Raw genomic sequence first — 19,751 nt, 5'->3', positions numbered from 1 at the left:
CTGCTATTACTATATTTACTGTTAAGAAAGTTGGAGGGAGTCGGGCTGTAGCGCAGCGGGCTAAGCGCAGGTGGCGCAAAGCACAAGGACCGGCATAAGGATCCCGGTTCGAACCCCGGCTCCTCACCTGCAGGGGAGTCGCTTCACAGGCGGTGAAGCAGGTCTGCAGTGTCTATCTTCCCCTCCCTCTTTCTGTCTTCCCCTCCCTCTCTCCATTTCTCTCTGTCCTATCCAACAACGACAACAACAATAATAACTACAACAATAAAACAACAAGGGCAACAAAAGGGAATAAATAAAATAAATATTAAAAAAAAGAAAGTTGGAAATGTGCACCAATTTCAACATTTAATGTTTTCTCCACTCAGCAGTATTTTGAATAATCTCTCTATTACTATTATTAATAAGCAAGACAGAGCCAGAGAATAATGATTAATGAAATGTTTCAGCAAACTCTTTGACTCACCTTCATTTATGTGTGTAGACATAGAATCCATGTATATTTATTTCACAAACTTGTAAGTAAAAGGTATACAGAAAGGTTATTATATCAACCAGTTAAAGATAAGTATTACCTTCATTATATTTTCACTTTATTTTTTTAAATCCTGGAAACATTCAGGTCTTACATACTTACTTACATGCATGCTTAACACAAAAATTAGAAAATTATCTAGATCCCACCATTGGAATTTATGTGTACGGAGCTCTGACCCACATAACCTTAATTGAGTCAACAAATTTCAATACAATTGATAGCTCAGTATGGTCAGAGATCTATGAACTCAGAATGTTTTCATGATGTCCCCACTCCAAAGAAATCCTGAAGCCTTGTTTTGCAATCCCAGTTCATCATTTCCCAATCCCCAGGGAAGTAATAGTGTGCTTTTTTTTTTTTTTTATCTCCGGTGATTTGCATAGTCTATAATTTTTGTATAACTGAAACATGCAATATGATCTTTTGATGTCATGTTTCTACTCATGTTATGACAGATACTGATATTTGTGCATTTTAATGACAAATATCCCACCATTATGTAACTAAACAATTATTCAGTCAGCTCTAAGGGATAACATAGGAAGTAACACTTTCCTGCCTGAGGCAGTGAAGTCCCAGGTTCAATACTCTAGAACACCATAAGACAGACCTGAGCACTGCTCTTGTAAGAAAGAATTCCTTAGTTAATTCACAAAAGCATTACACAATAAGCATTTGTCTTTGTCACCTTTGGCCTATCAGTGTGGCTATGAACATTCACTTAGATGTCATTGTGAGGGCACATGCTATAATCTGCCACTGGAAATCTTGAGATAATCTGGGTGATTTGGTCATTTCATGGCCTTTGTGTATCAACTCCCTTTTATCTTTTCTAGTCCTTTAGCCTTCCCCTACTTTTATTCAGACCTGGTTTACAACCAGCTCTCAACTTCTACCTCTGGATGAATCTTGCTGTCTGTCCAGTCGTTAACATTACTCCCTTCAAAAGTTGTTGCCTAGTTGTGCAGAACAGTAATTCTGTGTTGTTTTATCCCATGAGAATACATTTCTCTTTCTAGCTATAAAATTGTCCATGTGGAAATTATATTTTACATGTATAGTATCAATCGTGTATACATTGAAATTCTTCAGTTTTCTGTCTTAATTTAAAATGGAGTACTTTGTCTTACCAAAAAAAGTCCACTTGGAGACACAATCTTTTAAATAGAGCTTTTAAGAATTATTCAGGTACACATTCATCTTTGACTACAACAAAATTGTATTTTTCCCTCATTATGCTCTCAGCACTGAGACTTACATATTCATAACACTTGACCAACTCTAAAACTCTGGGGAAATAAGCCCCAGTAGCCTAATGGATAAGGGATTAGGCCTCCTCAAGCTCTGGGGACAAATTCTTTGGTACACCATGCCACAATAGCTTAGTCTACGTTATCAGGGAACAAGCCAGAGGAGCCCAGCAGAAATTTCATCACAGAAATATGAGTCAGCAGAGAGTCTTCACATTAGTACCTTTATCCTACCAATGATGATCATGCTACCCAGTCCAGATGCTATGGTCCCAGAAGTCCTTTATATCAGTCTCTTCAGGAGCTATCAAGTGCTCCGCAAATCATTTCTTAAGGACCCTTTGGATTTTAATTCTTTTTTAATTTCTTTTTTATACTTTTTTTTTTAAAGAAAGGATAAATTAACAAAACCATAGGGTAGGAGGGGTACAACTCCACACAATTCCCACCACCCAGTCTCCATATCCCACCCCCTCCCCTGATAGCTTTCCCATTCTCTATCCCTCTGGGAGCATGGACCCAGGGTCGTGGGTTGCAGAAGGTGGAAGGTCTGGCTTCTGTAATTGCTTCCCTGCTGAACATGGATGTTAACTGGTCGGTCCATACTCCCAGTCTGCCTCTCTCTTTCCCTAGTAGGGTGGGTCTCTGGGGAAGCAGAGCTCCAGGACACATTGGTGGGGTCTTCAGTCCAGGGAAGCCTGGCCAGCATCCTGATGACATCTGGAACCTGGTGACTGAAAAGAGAGTTAACATACAAAGCCAAACAAATTGTTGAGCAATCATGGACCCAAAGCTTGGAATAGTGGAGAAGAAGTGTTAGGGGGATACTCACTGCAAACTCTAGTGTACTTCTGCTTTCAGGTATATATTTTGCAGTAGTTTATGGATACGTGTGAACATATGCTCTCTCTCACAGAAACTGGTGTATATCTAGGTTTTGGGACTTTGTTAGAAAGTGAACCACCTGAGATGGAATTAGAGTATACTATGAAAGGAAAGGTCTCACCCGAGTAATGAAGCTGAAGGGTTGTCATTCCACTCGTGAAATCTATGGACACAGTCTGAAGTGAAGCATGTTGAGGTGGCAATCATTGTGTTGATTAGGTTGTGATCGGCAGATGCAATATTATTTAATATGGACTGGGAGAGGCATACGGGAAAGTGGGCCCTATCCAAGGGTTCCCCTCTCATATTAATTAACTACTGTTAATTAAAATAGTAAATAAATTGTAAAATATGACTACATTTTACTATGAGTGTACCTAAACACCATTCCCACCACCAAAAGACTGTGACCCATCCCTCCCACCCACTCCCACCCCCCCACTGGCCCAGGAAGCTGCATGTCTACCCCTCACCACAGGGTTTTTACTTTGGTGCCCTACTTACAATTTGGTCAGGTCCTACTTTTAGTTTCCCTTTCAGATCTTCCTCCTCAATTTCTGTTGATGAGTGGGATCATCCCATACTCATCTTTATCTTTCTGACTTAGCTCGCTTAACATAATTCCTTCTAGCTCTGTCCAGAACACTGTTCAGTTCTGGCTTGTGGTGGTGCGGGGGACTGAACCTGGATCGTTGGAGTCTCAGGCATGAAAATCTGTTTGCATAACCATTATGCTGTCTACCCTCTGCCCCTGGATTTTAATTCTTAAATCTATAGGTAGAAGAGATCCACATATCTCCTGGTCCAAAATCATACCAATATTTTTAAAGTATTTTAGGGCAGTATAGTTAACATTATAACATTACATGAATACTATTTTGCTTCACACTTTGTAAACTAATCTTGTCAGTCACAGAGCAGTTATACTGTCGTCTAGTAACTATGAACCAATCACTTGAAAAAGCATGCTTAAGACGATTGTTGGACAAAATGTGTTAAAGACAGTGCGGAGAAGTTGAAGAATTTTAACATATACTCTCCTTATAGTTCCAAATAATTATATATAAAGGAAAACACTTTTTCCTAACAGTATAACTGGAAGTCCAGCAACATTTCTTGATTTTTTAATATGTTCTCTTTAGCTTTAGTTGGTAACAAAAGCATTGAAATTTCAGATTCAAAATATTCTCAATGCACTGGCCTACATATATATATATTGATTAATTAGTCTAACATTTGAAGTCATATATACTGAGGCATTTACTGACTTAGGCTTATATAAATCAAAGAAACTGAGTGGCTCAAGTGGTAAACATAAAAGCATGAGGTCTAGATCTTGATCTCAGCAAAACGTATGTCAGAGTAAAAGTCTGCTGCTTTCTTTTATCGCAGATAAATATTTTTAATTAATACATGTTAATATTAGTGTTTTGAATTTCTCATTTCAGTGAATAAATTCAAGTTCTATATTAAATGACTGTTGTACAATCTGGTAATATCATACTGTAAATGGCATTATTTCTAAATTTGATACTCCATTGGGTTACACAAATCTAAGTCTTCCCTCTTCATTGGAAGACATTATTTTATTCATGCAGATTGATAAATGTCAAGATATCCTAGGAGCCGGATTGTGATACACAAGCTAGATCACACGTTACAATGCACAAGGACCCAGGTTCAAGCTTATGGTGCGCACCTCCAGAGGGAACCCTCCTTCTTCTTCTAGCGTTTGCCCTTCTTCCGTAGCCAGTCAACAGCGTCAGGTTGAGCCTGATGTCAAGTTTCGAGACTCCCTAGTGGTGCAGCAGGGCTGCGGTTTCTCTGTCTCTCTCTCCCTTTCTATCTCTCCCTTCCTGTCAATTTTTGGCTCTCTCTCTCTTTCTCCAGTAAATAAAGATTGATGCAGTGCTCTAAGGACTGTGTTCAGGGAGATCCAGTCAATTTTCCCCAGAACTGTGTATCCAAGTAAAGCCAGAACTGCTTCAGTGGCTATTAATATGACCAAGCTCAGAAACAGGAAGGTGGCAGGTGGAGTAGGCACTTCAACCCTGCAAATGTTTAGGTCTAATGTTGTGCTGACTAGTTCCTGATCTGCCTATTGGGGCACTGACACCTCTCTAGTGGAACAGTAGGTCTGGGGGAAAGTTTGCTGCCATATTGCTGACATTTAACATTAAACTATTTGCATTCTGACTTTTTTTATTGTTTTTATTATCTTTATTTAATGGATGGAGACAGCCAGAAGTCAAGAAGCAAGAGGATGGTAGAAAGGTAGGGAGACAGACAGATACCCACTGCACTACTTCACTACTCAGAATGGTTTCCCCTTTCAGGTGGTGATCAGGGGCTCGAACCAGATACTTGAGTATTGTAACATGTGTGCAAAGCCAGTGAACCCTGGTTTCACATTTTCTAACGCAGCCTTAGAAGTCATAGAGCAGTTGCATCATATTCTATTTGTGGCCTGAATATGAAACTGTTCTGAGAAAACGTGTTCTTCCTCAGATTTTTATGTTTCTAGCAATAGTATGAAGGCAGAAATACCTGACTAATCTAGTAGTACACTTAGGTAATGAAGCAGTCAAACTAAATGACAACACTAAATTCTACAGTTCTTTACTTGGCCAGTGATTGAACTTTGGCCCTCAGAAATGCTCAGAAACCCTTGCCATGAAATATAAAATAGCTTACTTTGTTGCTAGATCATACAGCCTTGTATCTTTCAGTGTACTTACCCCCACTCTGCACCTTGCTCCACAGCACCTCACTGAAATGGAGTACTGAGGCTGCCACAGGAGCAGTCCCTTCTCTCCCTCTAGTCTTTGCCCAAGTTTCTACTCTCTGTCAGCCCCACTGTTTTCTTCCCTTTCACTTGTTAATATACCACTCCAACAAGATGTCGACAAGTTGTGTATGCCCCTTTTGTGGTACACTGCAGCATTCCATTGTACACCTGTCATGGTTTATAAAACCTGTATGGAAAACAGATGTTTAGTTTATGAGATGTGACTTGTGAGGTGTGACTTATACCATCTTCAACTTTCTTACAACTCTAGTGCTAGTTGTAGGCCCTTAATATGGCTGTTGAATAAATTAGTGAAGAATTATCAAAGCAGAAATTACTCTGTGGGCTGGAGAAACAGCATCAAAGTTATGCAAATGATTTATGCCCTCGAGCTCCCAGGCTCAATGCTCAGCACCTCCAAAAAGCAGTGTTAAGTGGTCTTCAGCCAGAAAGGAAGGAAGGAATCAAAAGGAGAAAGGGAATTAATGAATGAAAGAAAGGAAGAAAGAATTGTAGGTAGGGAAGAAGCAAAATGTAGGTAGGAAAGAGGAAAGGGGAAAAAGTCAAGATAGAGGAGTGACGGCCTGCAGACAGGTAGGCAAAATAGAAAGTCTGCAATCTTTATAGGCAAATTGCTTTGATAGTAACTTGCTGTTTTGTTGTTCAGGAACAATTTCATTCATAATGCTAAGAAAGGATGAATTTCACTTATGGTAGTTGAGTTGCCTTCAGAATATTTTAATTAAACATTTTCTGTGTGTTTTTCTCTAGATACAAAATGTAAAGTATTCCACATTTCACAGAATTCATTCACAATCTAATGCTGAGCCTGATCCCAAGTAAGACACAGTATTCAGTGATAGAATGGAGGCCTGGGGGTTGTACTCAAGAAGCTCCAGGTTTGGTTCCTGATACGATGTGTAAAGTATCATACTTTGCATTTCATTTAAAATGAAGTCAATAAATTTTTAACTGATTCTTCAACTGTGTCTCAGTATTCAGTTACTGTAGCTTAATGTCATGTAATCTGAAATGATAAAAGTGTATTTGCTGCACTATTTAGACCACATTTTATTTTGTGCATCGTTCTAAGATTTCTGAAAAATCTTGTCCCTTTTTTTGGCCTCCAAAGTTATCAAAAGAGTTCCCTACTGGGGAGTTGGGTGATAGTACATCGGGTTAAAAGCAGGTGGCACAAAGTGCAAGGACCAGCATAAGGATCCTGGTTCAAGTCCCCAACTCCCCACCTGCAGGGGAGTTGCTTCCCAGGCGGTGAAGCAGGTGTACAGGTGTCTGGCTTTTTTCTCCCCCTCTCTGTCTTACCCTCCCCTCTCCATTTCTCTGTGTCCTATCTAACAATGACGATACCCGTAACAAAAATAACTACAAAAAAAAGCAACAAGGGCAACAAAAGGAAATAAATAATTTAAAAAATTTTTAAAAAGAGTTCCCTACCTGCTCGTGTATCCACTGAAACATATATCTATACTTTTAAATTTTTATTAATTAATTAATTAATTTATTTTGCCACCAGAGTTTTCAATGCGCCTTGGTGCTGGTATGAATCCATTGCTCCTGAATGCAACATTTCATTTTTTTCCTTTTTTTTGGATAGGAAAAAGAGAAATTGAGAGGGGACAGGCAGATTGAAAAGGAGAGAGAGAAAGAGAGAGAGACAAGGAGAGAGAGAGAGGCTTGTAGTCCTCCTTCACTGCTTGCGAAGCAACTTCGTCACTGATAGGGAGCCTGGTGCTCAAAACAGGACCCTTGCATGGGTCCTTGGGCTTCATACTACATTAACCTGACTCCCCCTCTGGTTATAATTTCTTTATCTGGTAGGAAGGAATTGAGGGGGAACAACTGAGGGAGAGAAACAAAAAGACACCTTCAGTACTTGGTCATTGTGTGTGCAGCTTCCCTCCTACAGGTGGGGAGTAGGGTTAGAACCTGGTCCTAGACAAAATATGTGTGCTTAATATCTATGCCACCACCTGGAACCCTGAAGATATCTTCTAGTGGAAATTATTTGTGTGTCATGTGTATGATCAAAATTTACATGGCATTTGAAACTATTTCTCTTGGCAACTGACTAGTCTGCAGATTTAGTGGATGAACCCCACCTCCATGGAATTTTACATATTCAAACTACACAAATGCTCAAAGTTTCAATAGCACTGTAATGAACAATTTTTAATTCTTTCTGTTGTTGATTAATGATAGTGTTTGTAATTGTTTGCTGCTAGTGTTTCCACTGGGGCTTTACGAGAGCACAGTCAATCATTCTCAGGATATTGTTTCTTCCCTATAATTGCATAAAGCTAGAAAGAGAGGATACACTCCGGAGCACTACTCAGTGCTTCATGAAGCTTCTCCATGCAGGTCCTCCCAAGATGAAGCTGGGGAGTTAGCCCAGTCCTCAGGCATGGCAAAGTAGGCACTGTGGTGGCTACTGGAGAAGCTATCTTTTGCTCCCATATTGTGTGTTTTTAATTTATGTTGGTATCCACACAGAGATTTACACAATTATAACTTTGACTGACTACTGCACTGGACTTTGAAAAGAACTGGATATATTACAATTATTATGCTATTATGAAAATTGTTATGTATTGCTTTATTTTATTTTCCTTTATTTTGTTTTTTACTGGGGAGATTAAGAGTTTACAGTCAACAGTAAAATATAGTAGTTTGTACATCTGAACATTTCTGAGTTTTCCACATAACAATTCAACCCCCTCTAGGTCCTATCTGGCATCATGTTTCAGGACCTGGACCCCACCCCCACCCCTAAGTATTTTACTTTGGTGCAATACACCAATCTATGTCCAAGTTCTGCTTTGTGTTTTCTTATTTTTCAACTTCTTTTTTAAAATTATTATTAGTGAGTTATTAATTATCTCACAAGATTGTGGGCTGAGGGGTATAATTCCATACATACATTTCCCCCACCAGAGTGCCATATCCCATCCCCTCCATTGGAAGCTTCCTCTGGGAGTATGGACCAAAAATCTCTATGTTTTTCTGCTGGACATGGGCACTGACAGGTCTATCCATACCCTTTTATTTGAATAGTGACTCATAATTTTCATTATACAAGTCTTTCACTTCTTTGGTTAGGTTTATTAATACTGTTTTTGTTGATATAGTGAAAGTGATTGGTTTCTGGTTCTCTTCTTCTGCTAACTTAATATACATAGAAAAACCTAAAGAATCCAGCAGGAAGCTCTTGGAAATTATCAGGCAATGTAGTAAGGTGTCAGGCTACAAAACTAACACACAAAAGTCACTGGCATACCTCTATGCAAATACTAAATGAGCAGAAGAAGAAACCCAGATATGTATAATTTTAAACACTGATTAGTGTTTCATTTCTAATTAAGATATAAGATGTGACAGAGGATTTTTCAACTTTTCTGTTTTACATATACATACCGTGCATTTCAATGCACAGACAGAAAGGAATTGGTATACATTAATAGGTCTATTCCTTATCTCTGTGGTAGTATGGGCCCAAGATATTTATACAGAGGGGCGAAGAAAGTGGAAGGTCTGACTTCTATAATTGCTTCTCTGCTGGACATGGGTGTTGACTGGTCGATCCCACAGCCTATTTCTCTCTTTCCTTAGTGGGATAGGGCTCTGGGGAGCTTGGGTTCCAGGACACATTGGTGAGGTTGTCTGCCCAGAGAAGTCATGTTGGCATCATGGCAGTATCTGCTACTTGGGGACTGAAAAGCATTCAAATATAAAGCAAAACAGGTTGTTTAATAATCAGGAACCTAAAGTTAAGAATATAGCTGCTGAGATTGGGGATCTTCTTGTTGAAAGAAGGTACTAAAGCTATTTAGGTATATTCTAAGAAGCCCGTGACTTTCCTAATTTTGTAGTAAGGCAATTTTAGATGGCTCTCCACTGAGTTCTGATAAAAGATTAATACTTGGAATCTTGCTTGATGTGTTTAACTCCACAGGTGGACTTCTCTGTATTTAGCTGCCTTTATTATCCCAAGTAGGCCACCTCTCCTCTGGGGCATTTGTTGGGGGGCGGAGGGGAATGGAAGACTCACCATTGGCTTTTCATTGGTCATTTTCTTTCTGATTTATGGATGTATAATAATATTTTATCTTGGTTCTTCTTTGTTCCCTCCTCTGGCTTGTAAATCCTGCTCCCACTTGGAATTCTCAGGATGTGAATCTTTTTTTTTTTTTTTTCTGTAGAGAATCTGTCTGTATGCTGCCTTCACAACACCAGCTTGACACTGCCACCCCTAAGAACAATGTTTATTATAGCAAAACTGGTATAGTATAGCAGAACTAATATAGTACCCATGCACCACATCTAGAGTGAACTCAATAGTGAAAACAAATGATGTGATGTTTCTCTTAACTGTGATATATTTCCTAATGATCAAATGTCCTCCTTCAACATAAACACATTTTCATGTGCACACATATACAAATCCTAATTCCTTATAGGAAAGAAAGAAAACCAATGGTCCATGAACCCTGTTCATGTGAGTCTCCCCTCCATGTTCCGTCCTCTTTCTCTTGCTGCCACTGCACCTCCCCCCTTTTTTTCCTCCAGGGTTATTGTTGGGGCTCAGTGCCTTCACTAAGAATCCACTGTTCCTCAAGGCCATTTGTTCCCATTTTTGTTGCCCTTGTTATTGTATTTATTGTTATTATTGTCTTTGCTACTGTTGTTGTTATTGGATAGGACAGAGAGAAATCAAGAGGAGGGGAAGGCAGAGATGGAGAGAAAGATAGACACCTGCAGACCTGCTCTACCGCTTGTGAAGCAACCCCCCTGCAGGTAGGGAACTGGAGGTTCAAACTGGGCTGGTCATTGCCCCTTGTGCCATGTGCGTTTAACCCACTGCGCTACCACCCAGCCCCCTACCACTGCCCTTTCTATCGCAAGCCCTGTCCCCCCTTGTGTCTGTTGCAGTATTTTGTGTCAGCATGTACAACAGCAGTCATATAAACACCTATCTCTATGGCCAGCATCTATGACACCTAAAACACTTGCTGAGGATCTTTTTTGTTCAGCAGTAAAGGCTATTAAAACTAGGTGGCTTGTCATACGCAGCAAATTACAGTATAAGCTCACTAACAGACTTCACAGGATATATCATCCTTACCAGGAACATTTACAGTTGCTCCATTTGTTTACATCACAGGTTCCCTAACACTGTGGCATAGTCCTCACAGCAACAGTCACTGCACCTGGCCTCCAGTTTTTCAGGAGCCAACTCACTAATGATGACCCGTCACTTCACAATATCCTTATAATCCTACCTAGAACACCCTATTTTTGAATGAATTCACAGTCACACTGTATGTTAGTTTATGGATAACAAACACTGCTACCAATGACTATACCTTGATATCTATTATTACTAAAACTAATTACTATGTTATTACATTACTGCAATACTACCAACTATTATTATGGCTTTAATACAAACCAACTGAAATATAACAGCAATCATTAACAATCAGGGGATATTTTGAGATAACCATGTATTTTCATGTTTTGCTTTATTTTATTTCTCTCTTTTAAAAATTTATTTATTTATAAAAAGGAAACACTGACAAGACCATAGGATAAGAGGGGTACAGTTTCCACCACCAGAGCTCTGTATCCCATCCCCTGCCCTGATAGATTTCCTTTTTTTTTTTTTGCCTTCTGTTGCCCTGTTGTTTGTCATTGCTGTGGTTATTATTATTGTTGTTATTGCTGTCACTGTTGGTTTTGGATAGGCCAGAGAGAAATAGGGAGAGGATGGGAAGACAGAGAGAAGGAGGGAAAGATAAGACACCTGCAGACCTGCTTCACTACTTGTGAAACAACCCCCTGCATGTGGGAAGCCAGTGGCTGGAACCATGATCCTTGCACCATGTGTGCTTAACCCACTGTGCTACTACTGCCAGACCCCCATTTTCCTATTCTTTACCCCATGGGAGTATGGATCCAGGGTCATTATAGGTTGCAGAAAGTGAAAGGTCTGGCTTCTGTAATTGCTTCCCTGCTGAACATGGGCATTGACAGGTCGATCCATATTCCCAGCCTTTCTGTCTCTTTCCCTACTGGGACAGGGCTCTGAGGAGGCAGAGCTCCAGGACACATTGCTGGGGTCATCTGTCCAGGGAAGTCTAGTTGGCATCATGGTAGCATCTGGAACCTGGTGGCTGAAAAAGAGTTAACATATACAGTCATACAAATTGTTGATTAACCATGAACCTAAAGGCTGGAATATTGCAGAGGAAAATTTGGGGTCTTCATTTTGGAAATAGCTAGTAGGTCTATTGTAGGTATATTCCAAAGGGCCCATGATTTTTTTAGTTTTTGCCTGAGCCCGGCATCTGATATGCAGGTGCACCCAGGTTATTGTCTGGGGTACCTGCTAAGGGGAAAGATGGCTCAATATATTGATGTGCAAGTCAAGGTAAGTGTGAGAGCTAGCAGAAATATGGAAATATCTACATGAGAGCAAAACCAAAGCATCTGAGAAGTTCACACACCATGAAGATGTAATAGCACCCATGACATCCAGAAAACACTGATTATCTCAAGGTTATTAGAGAGCTGAAAGCAGAAATAGCTGAGCTAAGAACACAACTAGCTGACCAAGCTGAAACAGTATCAGAACAGGGAAACAAAATAGATGAACTCCAGAAAACAGTAGAGGGCAGAGAGAATAGAATCAGTGAGGCTGAAGACAGAATTAGCAAGATAGAGGACGAAAATGGGAATCTGGGCAATGTTATGAAAAAAAAAAAAAGATAGAGGACGAATTAGAGACAACTAAAAAAGAAGTAAGAAATCTCAAAAAGAGATTAAGAGATACTGAAAACAACAACAGAGACATATGGGATGACTTAACAAAAATAATAGATGCATTATTGGCTTACCAGAGGAAGAAAGAGAGGGAGGGGAAGAAAGCATTCTTCAGGACATAATAGCTGAGAACTTCTCTAGTCTAGACAACATAAAAGACAGGAAGGTTCAAGAGGCCCAGAGGGTCCCAAACAGAATTAACCCAGACTTAGAGACACCAAGACACATCATATTCAGAATGGAAAGGAATAAGGATAAAGAAAGGGTCCTGAAGGCTGCAAGAGAAAAACAAAGAGTCACCTACAGAGGAAGACCCATAAGATTAGCAGCAGACTTCTCCATACAAACACTACAGGTCAGAAGAGAATGGCAAGATATCTATTGAGTGCTCAATGAGAAAGGCTTTCAACCAAGACTACTGTATCCTGCTAGACTGTCATTCAGACTAGATGGAGGCATCAAAACCTTCTCAGACAAGCAACATTTAAAGAAACAACTATCACCAAGCCTGCCCTGAAAGAAGTTCTGAAAGATCTCCTATAAACAGTCAGACCACCATAAGTAGGCCATATATCAGACCACTCTAAAAATCTACAAGAGTGGCATTAAAATATCTTCAATCTTTGATACCAATAAATGTCAATGGCCTGAATTCACCGATTAAAAGGCGCAGAGTAGGAAGATGGATCAGAAAACCCAAACCAACAATATGCTGTCTATAGGAAAGCAACCTAACTCAACAAGACAAAGACAGACTTAAAGTGAAAGGATGGAAAACTGTCATACAAGGCAATGGCCCACAAAAAAGGGGCAGGAACATCTATTCTCATATCTGACATGATAGACTTTAAAATAGATAAGATTAAAAAAGATAGGAATGGACACTACTTAATGCTCAGAGGATCAGTCAATCAAGAGGACTTAACAATTATTAATATCTATGCACCCAATGAGAAGCCATCTAAATACATCAAACTTCTACTGAAAGAGCTACAGCAATATATTAACAGTAACACAATCATAGTAGGGGACTTCAACACCCCACTATCTCAACTTGACAGATCATCCAGGCAGACAATCAGTAAAGACATAAGGGAGCTAAATGAAGAGATAGATAAACTAGAACTATTGGACATTTTCAGAGTCATTCATCCCAAGAAACTGGAATACACATTTTACTCAAATCCACATGGATCATTCTCAAGGAACCCTAAAGCAACCAGAAGGATAGAAATCACAAAAATTAGGGCAGAAATAAATAACATTGAAAATAAGAAAACCATACAAAAGATCAACAAAAGTAAATGTTTCTTTGAAAGAGTGAACAAAATCGACAAACCTTAAGCCAAACTCACAGAAAAAAAAGGGAGAAGACCCAAACAAATCAGATAGTAAATGGAAGAGGAAATATCACAACAGTCACTGCAGAAATTCAGCATATCATGCGAGACTTCTATGAACAACTATATGCCACCAAGCTAGAGAACCTGGAAGAAATGGACGGTTTCCTATATACCTACAAACTTCCAACATTAAGTAAAGAGGAACTAGATAATAGGAACAGATCCATCACAGCTAATGAAATTGAAACAGTTATCAAAACCTTCCCAAGAATAAAAGTCTTGGACCAGATGGTTTTACAAGTGAATTCTACAAAACCTTCAAAGAAGAACTAATACCTCTACTTTTAAAAGTATTCCAGAAGACTGAAGACACTGGAATACTCCCTTCCAGTTTCTATGAAGCCAATATCACTTTGATAACAAAAGCAGACAGGGACACCAAAAAAGAAAACTATAAACCAGTATCTCTGATGAACATAGACGCTAAAATACTGAAAAAAATTCTAGCCAATGGGATACAGCAGTATATTAAAAAGATTGTTCATCATGACCAAGTGGGCTTTATCCCAGGCATGCAAGGTTTATTTAATACATGCAAATCAATCAACATGATCCACAACATCAATAAAAGCAAGACCAAAAACCACAGGGTCATAGCAATCGATGCAGAGAAAGCCTTTGACAAAATACAACATCCCTTTATGATCAAAACACTACAAAAAATGGGAATAGATGGAAAATTCCTGAAGATAGTGTAGTCTATATATAGAAAACCTAAAGCCAATGTCATACAAAATGGTGAAAAACTGGAAGCATTTCCACTCAGATCAGGTACTAGACAGGGCAGCCCACTATCACCATTACTATTCATCATAGTGTTGGAAGTTCTTGCCTTAGCAACTAGGCAGGAGCAAGGAATTAAAGGCATACAGATTGGAAGAGAAGAAGTCAAACTCTCCCTATTTGCAAATGACATGATAGTATACATAAAAAAAAACCTAAGGCATCGAGCAAGAAGCTTTTGGAAATCATCAGGCAATACAGTAAGGTCCAGGCTACAAAATTAACATTCAAAAGTCAGTGGCATTCCTCTATGCAAACACTAAGCTAGAAGAAGTTGAAATCCAGAAATCAATTCCTTTTACTATAGCAACAAAAACAATAAAATATCTAGGAGTAAACCTAACCAAAGAAGTGAAAGACTTCTATCTTGGAAATTATGAGTCACTACTCAAGGAAAGTGAAAAAGACACAAAGATTTGGAAAGAGATTCCATGTTCATGGGTTGGAAGAATTAACATCATCAAAATGAATATACTACCCAGAGCTATATACAAATTTAATGCTATCTCCATCAAGTTCCCAATCACATTTTTTTAGGAGAATAGAACAAATGCTGCAAATGTTTATCTGGAACCAGAAAAGACCTAGAATTGCCAAAACAATCTTGAGAAAAAAAGAACAGAACTGGAGGCATCACACTCCCAGATCTCAAACTGTATTATAGGGCCATTATCATCAAAACTGCTTGGTACTGGAACATGAATAGACACACTGACCAGTGGAATAGAATTGAGATCCCAGAAATGAGGCCCCACACCTATGGACATCTAATCTTTGACAAAGGTGCCCAGACTACTAAATGTGGAAAGCAGAGTCTCTTCAACAAATGGTGTTGGAAAAAAATGGGTTGAAACATGCAGAAGAATGAAACTGAACCACTATATTTCACCAAATACAAAAGCATATTCCAAGTGGATCAAGGACTTGGATATTAGACTAGAAACTTATGAGATACTTAGAGGAAAATATTGGCAGAACTCTTTTCCGCATAATTTTTAAAGACATCTTCAGTGAAAAGAATCCAATTACAAAGAAGTCTAAGGCAAACATAAACTTATGGGACTACATCAAATTAAAAAGCTTCTTCACAGCAAAATAAACCACTACCCAAAGCAGGAGACCTCTCACAGAATGGGAGAAGATCCATACATCAGACAAGAGGATAATAACCAAAATATATAAAGAGCTTTCCAAACTCAACAAGAAAAAAAATAACACCATTAAATAATGAGGAGAGGATATGGATAGAATATTCACCACAGGAGAGATCCAAAAGGCTGAGAAACACATGCAAAAATGCTCCAAGTCTTTGATTGTCAGAGAAATGCAAATAAAGACAACAATGAGATACCACTTCACTCCTGTGAGAATATCATACATCAGAAAAGGTAGAAGCAGCAAATGCTGGAGAGGCTGTGGGGTCAAAGGAACCCTCCTGCACTGCTGATGGGTATGTAACTTGGTCCAGCCTCGTCTGGAGAACTCTCAGAAGGCTAGAAATGGACCTACCCTATGATCCTGCTATTCCTCTCCTGGGGATATATCTTAAGGAATCCAACACACCTATCCAAAAGGATCTGTGTACACATATGTTCTTGGCAGCACTATTTGTAATAGCCAAAACATGGAAGCAACCCAGGTGTCTAACAACAGATGAGTGGCTGAGCAAGTTGTGGTGTATATATACACAATGGAATACTACTCAACTATTAAAAATAGTGACGTCACTGTTTTCAGCCGATCTTGGTTGGACCTTGGAAAATTTCATGTTAAGTGAAATCAGTCAGAAACAGAAGGATGAATATGGGATAAATCTCACTCTCAGGCAGAAGTTGAAAAACAAGATCAGAAGAGAAAACACAAGTAGAACCTGAACTGGAATTGGCATATTACACCAAAGTAAAAGACTCTGGGGTGGGTGGGTAGGGGATACAGGTCCAAGAAGGATGTCAGAGGGCCTAGTGGGGGTTGTATTATTATATGAAAAACTGAGAAATGTTATGCATGTACAAACTACTGTATTTACTGCCGAATGTAAAACATGAATTCCCCAATAAATAAATTAAAATAAATTAAAAAGCAAGCAATAAAAAAGAAAAACAAGACGAGCAAACAAAAGTAGAACCTGAACTGGAATTGGTGTATTACACCAAAGTAAAAGACTCTAGGGTAGGTGGGAGTGGGGGGAGAATACAGGTCCAAAAAGGATAACAGAGTACCTAGTGTGGGTTATATTGTTATATGGAAAATTGGGAAATGTTATTCATATACAAACGATTGTATTTAATCTTAAATGTAAAACAGTAATTCCCCAGTAAAGAAATTTGAAAAAAAATTCAATTCTTGGCATTATATATGCCAGTTTACATTTCCACTAGCAGTAGTGCCAATTTACCTGCATCCTCTCCTGCATTTTCTGCTATTGTCCTTTATAAAATGTTTTATTTGTTGGATAGAAATTGAGGAAGTAGGAGGCAGAGGATAAGGGGGGGGGCAGGCAGTGGCATACCTGGTTAAGCAAACACACTGCAGTGTACAAGGTTCTGAGTTTAAACCCTTGGTCCCCACCTAGAGGGGAAAAGTTCCACAAGTGGTGAAGCAGGTCTGCATGCCTTTTTTTTCCCTTTCTTTCACCCCCTTCCCTCTTGGTTTGTCTCTATCCAATAATAAATTTAAACAATTACTTTTTTTAAAGCTTGTTAAAAAAAAGACACCTGCATACTTGTTTCACCATTCCACCAGGCATGTTCTTGTCAATTCTAATGTATCCTATGGGTATAAAGTAGTAGCTTATTGTTGTATTTTTTAAATTTTTATTTATTAAAAGGAAACACTGACAAAACCATAGGATAAGAGGGCTACAACTCCACGCAATTCCCACCATCAGAACACTGCATCCCATCCCCTCCCCTGATAGCTTTTCTTTATTTATCACCACAGTTTTACCAATCTTGGCTGATTTTTTCCAGCTAGTAAGAAGTAGAGGAGTTAGAGGAGTGGACAGTGGCTCACCCAGTGGAACAGACATATTACCATGCAGTGACCCTTTTCCAAACCCTTGGTTCAAACCTGCATGGGGGGGGGGTAAGATTAATGAGCAGAGGCACAATGCTGCAGATGTTTCTCTTCTCTGCACATTATTTCTCTCTCTCACACACATACACACATTCTATCATATAAAAAATTAAAGGAGGTCAGGCGGTAGCGAAGCAGGTTAAACACACATGGCTCAAAGTGCCCAAGGGCCAGCATAAGGACCCCAGTTCCAGCCCAGTTCCCCACCTGCAGGTTGATCGCTTTAGCAGTGAAGCAGGTCTGCAGGTGTCTTTCTCTCCCCCTCTCTGTCTTCCCCTCCCCTCTCCATTTATCTGTCCTATCCTACAACAATCACAGCAGTAGCAACAATAACAACAAAGATAAGCAAGTGAAAAATGGCCTCCAGGAGCAGTGGATTCGTGGTGCAAGCACCAAGCCCCATCGATAACCCTGGAGGCAAAATAAATAAATAAATATATAAATAGGCCCAGGAGATGATATAATGAATGTGTGTTAACTTATAAGCATAAGGACCCAAGGTCAATTTCTGGTATCCCGTAAGCCAGAGTAATGCAGATGCACAGAGAGAGGGAAAGGTCCCACCACACCCAAGCTTCCTCCTATGTGATGGAGATCATGCTGTCACCCAATCTGCGACTATGGAAAAGCAGCACATTATCCAGATGATATTTTGTTTTTGAATGTGTGAATGAATGATGGAGACTAAATGTACTTCCAGGTAAAACATGGGTCAAGTCAGTGAAGGAGCTCAATGGGATAGTGCACTGCCTCAGCATGAGGGCGACGCAGGTTTGAGCCTGGCCCCTACTACACTGGAGGAATATACAGTGCAATCTATCATCTACCTGTCAGCTATTTTTTTTTTTTGCCTCCAGGGTTATTGCTGGGACTTAGTGCCTGCACCATGAACCCACTACTCCTGGAGGCTATTTTTCACCCTTTTGTTACCCTTGTTGTTGTAGCCTTGTTGTGGTTATTATTGTTATTGTTGATGTCATTTGTTGTTGGATAGGACAGAGAGAAATGGAGAGAGGAGGGGAAGACAGAGGGGGAGAGAAAGACAGACACCTGCAGACCTGCTTCACCACCTGGGAAGAGACTCCCCTGCAGATGGGGAGCCCGGGGGGCTCGAACCGGGATCCTTACGCTGGTCTTTGTGCTTTGTTCCATGTGCGCTTAACCCCCTGCGCTACTGGCCGACCCCCTATCTATTTTTTATGATTATTTTTATTTCTTTATTATTGGTTAGAGACAGAGAGGGATGGGGAACATAAAAGAGGGAAAGAGACGTAGAGACACCTGCAGCCCTGCTTCACCACTTTTGTGAGGCTTCCTCTCTGAAAGCGGGGACCAGGTTCTTGAACCTGGCACCTTGTGCATTATAAATGTGTGTGATTAACCGGGTGCACCACCACCCAGCCCCAAATATCTATATCTTTGCGTCTCACTATAGTATATCTTTTTAAAAATATATTTTGTGTATATATTTCTGGCTAGAGTCAGAAATACCTGTGGTATTGGTGCATTAATAATCCCTAAGTAAGATGGAGCCTGTCACCTTAAGAAGCATCATGATGTAACTCTAGAGGCAAAGGTCTCCCTGTTTCTGGATCAGTGAATTTCAAGTGAGAGAGAGATTTGGGGACCTGGATCCTTTTGGTTATTTTGCTCAGTTACTTTTCCTATTTTCTATCCTGATTTCACTCAAAGTTAGGACAAAGTTTCTCCATCAGGATTATGCTCTAACAAACACAAACACCACACAAAATTAAAGACATCAGTTAATTTAGCAGATTGAATTCCATAGTTATATCTACCAGCTATTAAATTACTTGAAAATAAATAGGCAGGGAGCTGGGGAGACAGTGCAATAAAAAAAAATACTTGTGGTAGAGCTTAACACTTACGATGATTTCCACTTGCTGTGGGGGCAAGGGTCTTCAACTCAGGTTCTTATACACTGTAATGTATGTACTCAACCAGGAGTACCACCACCTGGCCCTCTAGTGATTTCCATGTATCATTATACCTGGAAAAGTCAGTCTTGAGTGATGAAGACCTGGCAATGACAACTAAAATATACAGAAAAAAAAAATCTCCGGATAACGAAAAATAAAATGATGAATTACCAGATCCTATGGAATGTCAAAAAAGCAGCTTTAAGAGTGAAGTTCAGGGGAGTCCAGTGGTAGTACTGTGGCTTAAGC

At 39.6% G+C, this 19,751-nt stretch overlaps 2 protein-coding genes across 6 annotated transcripts in view; both read left to right on the top strand.

The window, feature by feature from the left end:
- The window catches only part of LOC132535523 (putative coiled-coil domain-containing protein 144C), a 71,632-nt gene extending 65,316 nt beyond the window's left edge, over positions 1-6,316 (top strand). The window contains exon 13 of the mRNA XM_060181634.1: positions 6,233-6,316. The gene's annotated coding sequence lies outside the window, so the exon portion shown is untranslated. The remainder of the gene's footprint in view (positions 1-6,232) is intronic.
- The window catches only part of LOC103127055 (zinc finger protein 709-like), a 1,044,365-nt gene that overhangs the window by 883,701 nt on the left and 140,913 nt on the right, over positions 1-19,751 (top strand). The gene's annotated exons all lie outside the window — the stretch shown is intronic.

This window comes from Erinaceus europaeus, chromosome 23 (genome assembly GCF_950295315.1).
Source record: "Erinaceus europaeus chromosome 23, mEriEur2.1, whole genome shotgun sequence".
Taxonomy (NCBI): domain Eukaryota; kingdom Metazoa; phylum Chordata; class Mammalia; order Eulipotyphla; family Erinaceidae; genus Erinaceus; species Erinaceus europaeus.
This window is presented reverse-complemented; position numbering and strand designations above follow the sequence as displayed.